Consider the following 14249-nt stretch of genomic DNA (forward strand, 5'->3'; position numbering starts at 1 on the left):
TCCACTTGTATATTTAGATGCGGCAAGCCGGACCACGACGTGAAAACTTATAAATTATTATTTATTTAAACTCGCGGGTCGGCCCGCTTGCACCCCTAAGTATCACTAGAGCAGTTCTGGCCTTTGTCCCTTTGAATCATAGGAATGGAAAAACGGAGGAATAGAAAAAATATAGGATTCTGACAGGAATGTAAGTGTAAAACATAGGATTGCAAAACACAGGAAAAACGTAGAAATGATCGTTTGATTGGACCATAGGAAAAACACAGAAATTTGAGGAGAGATAAAGACTCAAAAGATTTTTTTTCCATGAGGTTCTACCTCTTGTTAAAATTCCTCCAAAACTTGTATGGGAAGAGGCATTCTATAGGAATTTCATAGGATTTCATAGGGTTCATTCATTTGATTCAAAGGACTTTGTAGAAAAAATTCCTATAGAAATGAAATTCTCTAAAATTTCTATGAATTTCCTTTGAATCAAAGAGGCCTTGACAAGGCATTTTCATCGAGGAGTACTGAAATCCCGTCACTTGCACTACAAATAGAACCGGCTCGCCCTGTGGGTTCATGAGCACCATGTTTATCAATTTTAATTTTACGATGAATCTTTTTGTCACCATATGGTAGCCCAACTGCTTACGAACAAATCCCTAGTATTCGTGACGAGTCCGATTGTTGCCATGAACATATATTATAATTAAGATCTCCGGTCATCGTTAGGATCGGCCGAGGGCGAAGTTTACGATGAGTTTTTGACGAATTTGTCATAGATCAATGACGGTTCTTTCTTCGTCAGATGGAATCCATCAAGGAAGCTATGTAAGGAAGCTATGTTGCTATTTTCTTATCTAAAACCAATCACGACCATTTTTCATTTAATTTCACATTCTCTACATTAATCCTCGTGAAAAACTCTATAAATAAATACTTATATATTTAAAGACCAAGACTAGTTGGTCTTGTGCACCAGAGACAACATTATTCATCCACCTTAGCAGCAACCACATACTGTGGCGTCATTGCTATCTAGTTTTAGATTTTCACTCAAATTACGAGCTTGATTTAACAGCATGAGACAATGCACTCTCTTCTTCTTAAAATATAACTACTTTGTAGCGTTTAAAGGTTGTTCAAAATTAAATATGTAGCTATTTCTCCACCTATTTTCATTAAATTTTTCCACATCTACTTTCTTATCTCAACCAATCACACAATTATCTCTAACTTAATTATTTCACATCTTTAATTTTCTCAATATCCTCGTGACTGTTTTATATTTTAAGACCAAGACTAGACCTCGTGTACAAGAGACAACATAATACTGCTATTTTAGCAGAAACCACACATATGGTCTACAACTATACTACTTGTGACGTTACAGCTAATTTCAGATTTTCGTTCACATATACGACCAACTTGACTTGAATAATTTATATAGGACGAACTATGGGTCTCACATAATTTTCTGTTCCTTTGAAGTAGTAATTAAGTTTCAGCATCTAGTTATAACTAAATGGACCATGAATAGCGTGGACTTGACTTGAATAATTTGGCGTCTGCGAAATTAAACCGTCTCGATCGATCAGGTCGAAAAAAAATTGCAGAGCCGTCGGCATCGATCGGAGATCGGTCCATATATATGTATCTGCAGGAGGCAACACCATCGCCTCACAGGCTCACACACGACCATGTATGAGATGCACCAGTGGTTACAGAGGTGTGGTTTTTAACTCTGAGATCCCGAGATCCCGTGTTTAATATATCCTTAACACTTACACGCTCATAATTTTTTCTTTAAAGACATTTGGAGGTATAGAGGGAGTCTCTTCCTCCAAATCTCTTCTTTTACACGTACGTTGGGTATATCCCAAGGAGATCAGCTAGCATGGATTTTTTAAAAATTATTTTTGAAACGTTTTTGATTTTAGAAATAAACCCTCATAAAACCTATTTTCAATTCTGACGTGACGATATTGTGTGCCATAAGGAATGTTTTTCACGCCGTAAGGCATAGTATCATTATCCCTCAACACTAGTTGGGCCCTTTTGGATCGCAGAATTAAAATTACGATTTTGCTATATCTCACTCGAAAGATTTTTTCTTATCTCTCACTCGATTTTCTTACTCAAATTTACAATGTATTTTCTTGTAAGTTACAGTGTAATTTATGAAACTTACACTGTAACTTTTGTAAGTTACACTGTAATTTTTAAATCTTCACATGTAAATTTTAAATTTTGTATTTGATTTGGTCTTTTTCTTGAGGATATGGTAATTTAATATTCATTATGGTGTTTCTTAATTGCTTTTTTCTTTTTATTATATCTATCGGATTTTAATACAAAGATTAAAAATCTGTGTGATACGATTATAAAAATCTTTCGAAAGATGTATAGGTACTCCCTTTGCCTAGCGATTTTGCTATATCTCACTCGAAAGATTTTTTCTTATCTCTCACTCGATTTTCTTACTCAAATTTACAGTGTATTTTCTTGTAAGTTACAGTGTAATTTATGAAACTTACACTGTAACTTTTGTAAGTTACACTGTAATTTTTGAATCTTCACATGTAAATTTTAAATTTTATATTTGATTTGGTCTTTTTCTTGAGGACATGGTAATTTAATGTTCATTATGGTGTTTCTTAATTGCTTTTTTCTTTTTATTATATCTATCGGATTTTAATACAAAGATTAAAAATCTGTGTGATACGATTATAAAAATCTTTCGAAAGAAAGACGAATAGATAAAAACAAAGGATTATGACATGAATGTATGTGTAAAATAGATAATTGTAAAATATAGGAAAAACACAGGAATAATCTATGATTGAACCATAGGAAAAAGTAGGAATCGAACGAAAGAGATAGATTGAAAAGAATTTTTCCAATAGGTTGGTTGGACATCTTGCTAACTTTTCTCCAAACTCTTTATATGATTATCCATTACATAGGAATTTTAATGCATAGGATACAATTCAATTATTTGTTTCAAAGGCTCTCTCGTAGGATTTTTTTTCATAGGATTAAAATCCTTCAAAATTTCTACATTTTTCCTACAAATCAAAGGAACCCTTAGATATTAGCAGCCAAAGATCTAGCTAGTTGAATGGGAGAGGATCAATTGGATCGTTAAAGATTGCCTGCTGATTTTGGAGCTATAATTTAATTTTATAAATCACTGTCATTCGCGTTAATGGGTTCAGTACCTTCGGGGGATCGAATGATCCAAACTTCTCTTGGGAGGTAGTTGAGTTGGTTCTTGGAATAAATCCGTGTAAGATTGAAGAAGTGTTTCAATTTGAGGACTTACTAGGTCTTGACTACCTATTTCAAAGGAATCACACCATTGCAGCATTAAAACTACCTCCTCTGCCTCCAAATCTCACGTCCCGCTGGGAGATGGGACCTCCACGGCCTCTCGGCTGTTGTGTACCGCCACCTCTCGCCACTTTCGTCATCGATTTCCAATTGCTTGGAAATTCTCAGCTATATGGGAGACTTTGATGGTGAGCAAAAGGAATTGATCAAGAAATTGGTAAACTTTCGCATGATCGGTGGTAAAAGAACGAGAGTTCGTACTATTGCTTATAAAACTTTTCACCGCCTAGCTCGAACTGAACGCGATGTAATCAAATTTATGGTTGACGTCGTAGATAATATAAAGCCAATATGCGAAGTGGTCAAAGTAGGAGTCGTAGGTACTATTTATGATGTTTCTGGGATTGTAGCCAGGGATCGTCAACACATAACTGCCCAAGATATTATCTTACCGCCTTCCATAGAAATCGTTGATATGACACAACCTATAGCTAACTTGACATAACCCACGGATTTCCATATTGAGTTACGGATGGAGAGAGCTCACGGATATCACACGGAAGTCAGAAAGACACTCACGATGGAAGTTATCCTATAGATGTTGTATCCATGCATGTTCGAAATGTGAATTATAGTTTTTTTTTCTTGTAAGAATGGAGGTTTAATCATAGCCACCTGTTTTTGGAGTGTGTTAGCATCTAGGTTTTTTCGGAGAAGGAACCCTGGTATAATCATTGGGTTGATTAGCATTGGATGAAGTTTTAGCCACCTGTGAGGAAGAGGGTGGCTCGGGCCGCAGGAACTTATGCTAAAATAATTAAGGAGCCAGCCCCACAATGTCTTGTGCGGCTACCATCGGGTGTTGAAAAACTCATAGATTCCCGATGCCGAGCTACTATTGGTATAGTTTCCAATCCCAACCATGGTGCACGTAAGCTTAGAAAAGCAGGACAAAGCCGGTGGTCAGGCAGACGCCCCATTGTTCGTGGTGTTGCAATGAATCTAGTCCTACAACCTATATATTATCGAGGAGCGCTATACCCGTAGACGTACTGCAGACGTTATTGTACGTACGGCCGGCGGCCGGGGTATATATATCGTACTGTTGGCCGGAGTCAGCAACAACGACGACGAGATGATCAGTGTCATAAAAATCGACGACAAGGCGCGCATAGTACTACGACCCACATGATGGGACGGATAGACAAACACCATGCGGACGCCCGCGACTAGATATTACTGGTAGCATAATATTTCGGTAGAGGAGTACATCGTTTATATACAAACCTGCCGAGATCTGCGGCTCCTGGAGATTTTTGAGCTGGCGTGGCCACCTGCGCGTGCCGACGCGTCAGCGAGGTGCTGGATGGCGGGTGGTTTTCGTGAGCTCTCGCACGCCCGTGTCGTCATTGGTGATTTTGCAAAAACACCCTTCATTTACTTGATAATTATAGATCCCTGGTCCTTAGTTCTAACGTTGTGCGTTCTTACTTAGAGGATCTCTTAAGAAAACAATATTCTATATGAAGAAGCGAAAAAACGGAAAATTGAACCGCGCTCTGAAAACTAGAAGTTTAGTGGTGTTTTTGCAAAACAAAAACAACCCTCACCCCTTTCCCCAAACCCTAGCCGCCACCATTCCTCTGCCTCCTCTCCTCTCGCTCCGCTCTCTCTCCTGCCCAAGCGACGGCCGCCGCCGCCGCCGCGTGCCGTCCCCTCATCCTCTTCTTCCCGCAGTTGGCGACCTCCCCCGTGCACTCCCTACTGCGAGCTGTTGCTGTCGCCGCGCCGTCGTCCTGCCATCGCCATCCTCTCGCTCCCGCGCCGCATCCGCCATCGAGGAGGCCGGGACTGTCGGATCCGGTGACTCCGGCCTCCTCGCCGGCAGATCCGGCCGCCCTGAAGCGAGGGGAAGCCAGGAGCCGCCTTCTACTCTTCTACCTCTATGCCCGGCACTGCCCCTCTCTCCCTCTCCCTCTCCCTCTCCCTCTCCATCCTGTTCATTTCCGGATCAGCGGATGCCTGCGATTAGGCGGCCACGGACGTGCGTGTGGGACGTCGAGGAGACGGGGAATCACTGGATCCAGGAGGTCGGTGAACCGATTTGGAGAGGGAGCTGCATGATCTGTGGCATTGGTGTCCCGTTCCGGACAGCGGCTGACGGAGCGTGGGGCTCCTCACCGGGAGACCGCGCGGGCCCCCCTTTGCCGGTTCGGCCGGGGACGCTGGGTGAGGTTCTAAGCCCTTGATCTGTGGAATGGTTCGCGAGAGAGCAAATGCGCAAGACACGGGCGATGTAGACAGGTTCGGGCCGCTGAGAAGCGTAATACCCTACTCCTGTGTTCTGGTGGATCTGTGTATGAAGGAGTTACAAAGAGCTGGAGAGCAAGAGAGTTCAAACTCTAGAGACCCTCTCCCTCCTCCTTTCTCCAGTCTACGAGCTCAGGTCCCCTCCTTTCTTTCCGTTCTTTTTTTCCGTCCACTCTACGAGCTCAGGTCTCCTCCAGTCCCCTCTTTTCTCCAGTCTTTTTTTTCAGTCCCCTCTCTTGGTAGGCATGGTCCTCCTTTTATATCTCAAGGGGATACCACATACACCATTTCTACCTACCCTTCTTTTGGGTGGGGACCCATCCTACTTTGACCAAAACTTGGCTCGTACCTTCGCCTGACACCGGGATAACCCTGTCCTCCCTCATTAATGGGCGGAGATTTGCAATGGCTGCTGTCCGAATGACCCTCCGATGGGATGGGTCATACCAACCTCCACTCCGCCGGAAGCAGGTGCAACGTGGAAGCGCGGTTGTTTGCTGATGACGTGACCGGCGTCAGACCAGTCACAAACCGGTCATTCTTGTCTACCACGTGTCAGTTTAGCATGCCACACGTCAGCCCTTCTTCATAAAATGACTTCCTTGTAATGGTTGCGATGAAGCCTGGTATGAATATAGCCGGGACCGACGTGCTAACTCCAGGAGTTCCCACGCCGGCTCCGTCTAGGGACGAGTGCCTAGAGGCTCTCATCATTCCGACGGGACGGGGCGAGGCGTGCGAAAGGCCGCCTGTTGCCACCTAACCCGCGATCTGACCGGTCTGTGACCAGTCACACACTGTGACCTGTCACGGACCGAACGAGTGTGCCGCGCTGCATTAAATGCGGCGTGGGGCGCTCGTCCAACCCGCAATAAACGCGGTTAGCTGAGCGCCGCTGTGCTCACCTAACCCACACACGTGGCGCCAAACCCTCAGGGGGTCGGGGCGCCCCAGCCCTCGGGGACGAAACGGGAGCGGCCCGACCCCTCGGGGAGATAGAGGGAGGGGCGGCCTCATCACCCTCGGGCCCGACCCCCCCGAGGGGGTCAGGCCACGTGGGTGACCGCGGCTGCCCCAAACCTCTAGTCAAGATATCCCCGGTCCCATGTCACCGACAGCGGCGGTCTCCAGTACGGCGGGTGCTGCTGGATCTGCCGCATGGAGGGCTCCTCGTCAGCTCCATCCTACCTCTTCTTCTGCCTTTTTGGAAGGAGGTGAGGAGAGGAAAGTTTCCTCTGGAATTTCATACTGCATGTTATATCTTTGCCAAGTTGGTGGTCTTAGTGTGATACTGTGATTAATTTGGACCGATGAAGATATGTGTATTGAATTTTTCTTTGCAAGTTTAAATCAGTGTAACACTATGAATGTGAGCGTGTGAATGCAGCTTGTAGTGAAGCTTTGTTGAGCTTACGCAAAGCAGTGAAGGGCATCGGTGCGGGGTTCCTAGAGGATGCTGCCACCTCCATCCCCTTGCGTCACGGCCGTGCTGCCCTGCTGGTCCTCTGGCACAGCATCTAAGGTCATCTGCCACCACAACCAGGTTGCATCTCCACCGAATGTGGCCCCACTTTGATGGCGGCGAGCTTTGCTTTGGTAGTGTTGCTGTCAATTTGGTTGTGCATTTCTTTAAGGGGTTCATCTACGATCCATTGTAGCATGCTGATGACTTTAAATTACAAATTAGTTAATGCATAAGATTCTTTGTTTCCAAGTACAAGAAATTGATATATCTTTTGTTGAAGTACGAGTATGCTGATTTGTTCCAGCAAAATATAGCAATGTACAATATTTTTTGTGGATAATTTGATAATGCTCCATCCAAACGTAGTCATGCATCTTCATCAAAATAGATTGTGGCTTTGCATTTTTAGTTTGTTCATTACTAATTATGCCCCTTGAAGGTAGTGACTTCTATAAAATTAATTTATAACGAGCATGTTTGTAACTTGACATTAGATGACCTTTTACATGCAGAATCTGAGACTAAACTTATACACTAATCACACTAATCACTACTGCTGCTGCTATATATTACTGTTGTACCAAAAATATACAATTGCATTTGATAAAGGTTATACAGGTCTGGATCAGAACTGTATATTACTGTTGCACCAAAAATAAATTAATGAACTGTAATTTTCTCTGTATTATTTTTGGATGTGATTACTAAAGCTCGCTATGTGTCTGCTCTTTTTGCACTATAGAAAATCAATTTATCTCAATTTGTTGCACAATCCATCTATAGCTTCAATTCTATTCTAAGCTATCTAATCTTCCCAACGCCAATCAGCTGCTGCATTACAATGGATTACATTATTGCTTTGCGAATAATATTAGAAGAACCAAAGAAAACATGATGGATCGTTGTTTGTTGCCTACCTTGAGTTCACCGTTTAAATTATATTTGACATGTTCTTTACGGAAGTGAAAATTTAGTTGATTATTTGTTTACCAAATAGGCATATATTAGTTCTATAATTTGGTTGTTTGTGAACAAGAATTCTGTTGCAAGTTATAGCTGAAGATTGGTAACTCTATAAAAAAAATAATTATCATGACATAATAGACATTAACTCTGAACATATTAAATTATCATGACATCCCCACGATGTGCAACAGAATTTAACTTGATATAAAAAATATATGATGTTACATTGTTTTCTAATCTGCATTCAGTAATGCCTATGATATTTTACAAATGTAACTGACTTGTCCTTCAGATGCTTCTCATGTTCTACATTGGATGCATCCAGTTTTTATTGCAGCTCACTTTGAATCTTCTACCTAATGCTTCTAATATTTATGCCCTTTTTTATTTAATATGTGATGATTAGGTAATGCTTAGACTAGCATATAAAAGATTGGCTTGATTAGGGTTCTAAAATTGAAGTTTTCTTTGAAACGACTAATGTTATTATTTGCTCTTACCATAGAAGTGGTTTTTCAGGACTCTTGATAATATAACTATTGGTTTGGGATGATAAAGCTTCAGTTTAGGACGATGAGCGCTGCCCTGTAGGTTAAAATCCCATTTTAACTAAGTTATGTATTATTTGACTAGCTTGCACTTTCACCGTCTTCCTTTAAACATACTGATAGTATCTGCTCATAAAATTATTGTGCTTGCTATGATTTAGGTATTAAAATCACATACCTTTTATAATCTATGTAAAAGATGTACAACCAGAAACCAATAGGTTAACTTGACATATTGACCTTTACAATCCTACAATACCGTCCATTCCAACTTTCTTTGTTGAATAAATATGCTGTTGTGTGCATTATTTGGTTCACATACCTGATTATTAGAAAATTACTGAAAACAGTTTGGATTGTTTACCTGTTTGTTTTTTTAGTATGGATAAATCATTACTTTGCTTTTGCTTGGTACCTTTTTGTGCCACTTCCATTTGCACATCAACAAAAGGGCCCCTGTGTGAATTCGGTGAAGGCATCCAAACCATATTAGTAGAATTTAGCCATGTGTAATATAGTTTTATAGTCCTATACTCCTATGTGCTCATCTAGGAGAACTGTTTCAATGCTACCACTATAAAACTACTATGTACTGTCTATCCTGCCATCGAACATGTGGCACATTTTGCTATTTAGGACTGTCCACAATCTGCATATATGTTGTGATTAGCTTTTAGCCTCTATGACAACTATCAATATAAATGCTCACGTCACAGAACTTCATTTTTTGCACTACACTAAACCTAAATCTCACACCATGTCGTTAGCTTATACTTGACCTTCACAGACCTTGCAAATAGCATTTGTTTCAGTTACCTACCAAAACCAACAGATGTAATCAATGATTTCCCTCTCCTGGCACCACTGGTGCAGCGCGTTCACCTCTAGTACATATTCAACTTTCCAAAAAAAAAAGATGTATCCATAACCTCTTCCAAATGCAACTTATAATTAATATAATTATAGTATAATTGTATTGCGATTATAGATTTCTGATGTATATGTAACTTTTGCATATAACCTGTGTTGGCTAGCAGTGCTCGCACTTGCCCACCGAGATCGGCGGTTTGAATCTCAACTATCGATCGTGATATAGTAACACCGTTTCGGTCGGTAGATGGTAAAAAAAAAAATCTACTAGCTAGGGACCTAGCTGGATAAAATCATTCTCGTCTTAGGCATATCGATCGATCAACACAAGCCAATTAATTAATCCCTAAATGTACATTTTAGCACCTGTGGATTGATATCAATTTGATGTGTTTGGTTTCCATGGAATGATCGATGGATCACACACGTCCTCAAGCGGAGCGCACATCACAGCCACAGATCGATACCCATATGTATACTTCCTCCGTTTCATAATGTAAGTCATTGTAGGATTGCCTATATTCATATAAATGTTAATTAATATAGACATATCGTAGGCAATGCTATAATGACTTATTTCCTCCGTTTTATAATGTAAGTCTTTCTAGCATTGTCTATATCATATAGATGTTAATGAATCTAAATATATTTGTGTGTCTAGATTTATTAACATCTATATAAATATGAGTAATACTAGAAAATCTTACATTATGAAACGGAGGAAGTACATTATAAAACGGAGAGAGTACGTACAGCTACGCCGGTGGTCGTCGTCGAGACATCGACGCCTTAATAATTAGCAATGCGTACGTAATAAGGATGTAGCCTGATATATACTCCATATTCACTAGTTGGCTACTTGCCAAGTTGTAAATCACGTATTCCCTCTGTTTCTAAATATTTCACACCATTGACTTTTTAAAATATGGTTGATCGTTCGTCTTATTCAAAAAAATTAAATAATTATTATTTTTTTCTATCATTTGATTTATTGTTAAATATACTTATATGTATACATATAGTTTTACATATTTCACAAAAGTTTTTGAATAAGATGAACGATCAACGGTATCAAATATTTAGAAATGGAGGAAGTATATATAGTTATGTTATTCTCCTAATCACATATTTAGAAATAGAGGGAGTATATAGCGAAAACGTGCCCATCTCGATCACAAACGATGCATGTGCCCATCTCGATCGGTCCATATATATGTACATCTACAGGACGTACCGTCGCTTCACACACGGCCGTGTATACGAGGAGATCAGCTAGCATATGCATGGGTTTTTAAAATTATTTTTGAACCGTTTTAATTTATAAAAATGAACTCTCTTAAAACCTATTTCCAATTCTGATGTGACAACTGACAACAATGTCTACCACACGAAATGATTTTCAGGCCGTAAGGCGTAGCACCATTGTCCCTCAACACTAGTTGGGTCGTCCTAATTTGAATTGCATGAACGAGAAAAACTAATGAATAGGATAAAAAGGAGGGGGATTTTTTAAGAGGATTTTAAGTGTAAAACAGAGGTTTGTAAAATATAGGAAAACACAGGAATAATCTTTTGGTTAAACCACACGAAAAAGTAGAAATCGGATGAGAGATAGATTCAAAAGAATTTTTTCAAGATATTGGACCTCTTGCTAACTTTTCTCCAAAATCTTTATAGGATCGATTATCAATTATTTGTTTCAATGGCTCTCATCGAATTATTTTTCCACTGAATTAAAATCCTTCGAAATTCCTATAGTTTTCAAACAATTCAAAAAGGCCCTTACATATTGGCAACCAAGGATCTAGCTACTTGAATGGGAGTGGATCAATATTGGATCGATAAAGATTGTCTGCTGATTTTGGAGCTATAATTTTATAATTCACAATCATTTGCCATACAGTAAATTAACTATACCCACAGACGTCGTTGTACGGCCGGCGGCCAGGGTCTCGATGCCGTACTACTGGAGCCAGCAACGACGACGATGACGGGATGATCGTGGTGTCATGAAAATCGACGGAATATATAGTACTACGACAGAACAGATAGACAAACGGTACGTGTCACCACGCGGGAGAGAGAAGACATGTTAACAGATCACTGTCAATATGGTACAATTTTGATAATCTTGATATATATACTCCCTCGATCCGTCCCTTGAACGGCGTTGATTTTTTTAAAATATTTGGCTGTTCGTTTTATTCAAAAAATTTAAGTAATTATTAATTTGAGTATTTATCTATCATTTGATTCATTATTAAATATACTTTTATGTGTACATATAGTTTTACATATTTCACAAGAGTTTTTGAATAAGACGAATATGTTTAAAAAAGTTAACGGCGTCAAATATTTAGAGACGGAGGGAGTATATAAGCGCAAGTGAACAAACACGCGACAATAATCAATAGCAACTGCTTCAGCCGCTCACTAGGGCATCGCCGTCAAGGCAATGACCGGCGAGGCATAGTGTCTCCCAGTGTACAGAGCCAAGATGGCCGGCAAACCGCATGTTCGGTTAGCAAACAAATGAAGGAGCTTGCAACCACACAGACCTCATCTATCGACTGTACTGTCCTAGCTCCCTATCGCCAGGATATATCGATATAATCGACGGATTTTTCATACAAGATATCATAAGATCGCATATCAATAATCCCCTCTAATTCAGTTTGTAGCAGAGGCAAAAGTAGGAAAAAAGAAAAAATAATAAATAAACGTAGCCTAAATACCTGGTTACCTATGTGATACTCTTGAAAACACAAAAATGATACCTTTTATTATTAAGAATAGTTTAAATTATTATATTTTAAGACGAAACGACTAACGGGTAAGTGTCGCTGAAAGCCTAGACATGCATGCCATCGACAAAAAGAGATACTATGCGAAGCTAATCACGTATTGGATGAGAACATGCGGACACAGTAACAATTAATGAAAGATCGCCCGATAGTTAGGTACTTCAATTTTCACAGTAACCATCATTTTTTTTTCATGCTCCAATTTTGAAGAATCAAGTACTATATGCTCTTTTCAAGGCTAAGGTGTACTATGTACTGTACTAACAAACTGTTTTCACGGACCACAATAATTAAGAGCAGTTGTCTGATTTCTACCGACAAAACTAACTGCATTATTCATCTCCTATAACTTTATTGGCTGTTTTGTTTCCTTGCACCAATCACAAGCTGTTACGTTATCATTTTGACAAACACTGGATGTAAAAGGGGAAAGTCAATATTAATCTTTCCTCAAAAGAAGCGTCCCCTCACTGCTGGAAAACCCATCTCCGCTCCCGGTTCATAACCCCCTTAATCTCGGGTACATAACCGGGACCGAAAATTCAAGACTAAAAATATCCATCTTTAGTCCCGATTGAAATAATCGGGACTAAAGATCCATTCCCGGTTGGTGTTGATGGTAGCACCACGTGGCACGAGCTATCATCTTTAGTCTTTTTTTTTCGTTGTTTTTTTTTGTTGTTTGCATATTGATTTCTTACCAAACTCCACAATAGAGTCATCAACATTCACATAAACATCACAAAATCATCCACAGTCATAAAAATCATCCACATTCATAGTCACATTCACATCACAAATTTACAAATTCAAAACATCACAAATCAACAAATTCATAGATAAATCAACCAAATCTAACACTTAAATCAACCGGGACCCCATCTTCTCGCGCCACCTCCCTCCACCGCCGCGTCGTCGTGGGGCTGCCGCCACCGCCGCTCGCTCGCTCCCTCTGCTGTTGCGAGAAAAAGTGAAGGAGAGGATAAGAGAGGAAAGAGAGTGGAGAGAGGAGGAAAGGGAGGAGGGAGTGTTTGCTATCGAGGAAGAGAGAGAATAAGTGCGATGAATTATATACGAAGTGTTGAATTTTAGTCCTGGTTGATAATACCAACCGGGACTAAAAATAGTAATAGGACATACGCTTTTTGAACCGGGACTAAAAATGATCTTAACACCGATTGGGATTAAAGATCATAAAAGTGGCGTTGGCTTTATAACCAGGAAAAAAAATGTTTAGTCCCAGTTCTAATGTTGTTTTTGGCCAATCCAGTAAAGATGGTTTTTAGTGTCTCGATCACTTTGCGTTTCTGTGCCCTGGATGGATTAATTAATATAATTGATTAATCTCAGCTATAGCTGCTTCATAGAGTGAGATAGACGTCGTACTGTACGTCTGAACCGGGCCAAAAACGGCATCCAGTAGTTCTGATCGCCTTCATACTCTGCAGTGGAAAGTACTTGCATATTGTCATTTTTAGATGGAGCCATCAGCTATACATGCATTCATGGCCTCTTGCTAATTATGCTACTTTGGACTAGATAGCGATCGATCGATGTTACTACTCCAGTCACCAGACTCCAGAGGTCGTACATGCGGCCAATAATTAATGTAGCTAACAAATACTGTACTAAGCAAATATAGGACCAGAGAGTGAGAGGTTTGAAATTCAAGTGTGTGACCAAGGAGACGCGCCAAATTAATTAGCTCCGATCGAGTGACTACTGACTACCCCATCATAAGCAAAATTTTGTATTTTAAGTTTTTCTCTGTTTACTTTAAAATCGCTAAAACTATGTATATAAAAGTTCTACATATAAATTATTTCCTAATCATTAATAAGCCTCTTCGTTAATTCCGACATGATCCCATGATGATCTACACTAGTAGAGAGAAGGTTTTTCCGGATGGCCGAAAGGCATTTTCGCGTACAGTTGGGTGGCCCATCTATCTAAAAGATCACCATT

Source organism: Oryza sativa, chromosome 9 (genome assembly GCF_034140825.1).
Source record: "Oryza sativa Japonica Group chromosome 9, ASM3414082v1".
Taxonomy (NCBI): Eukaryota; Viridiplantae; Streptophyta; class Magnoliopsida; order Poales; family Poaceae; genus Oryza; species Oryza sativa.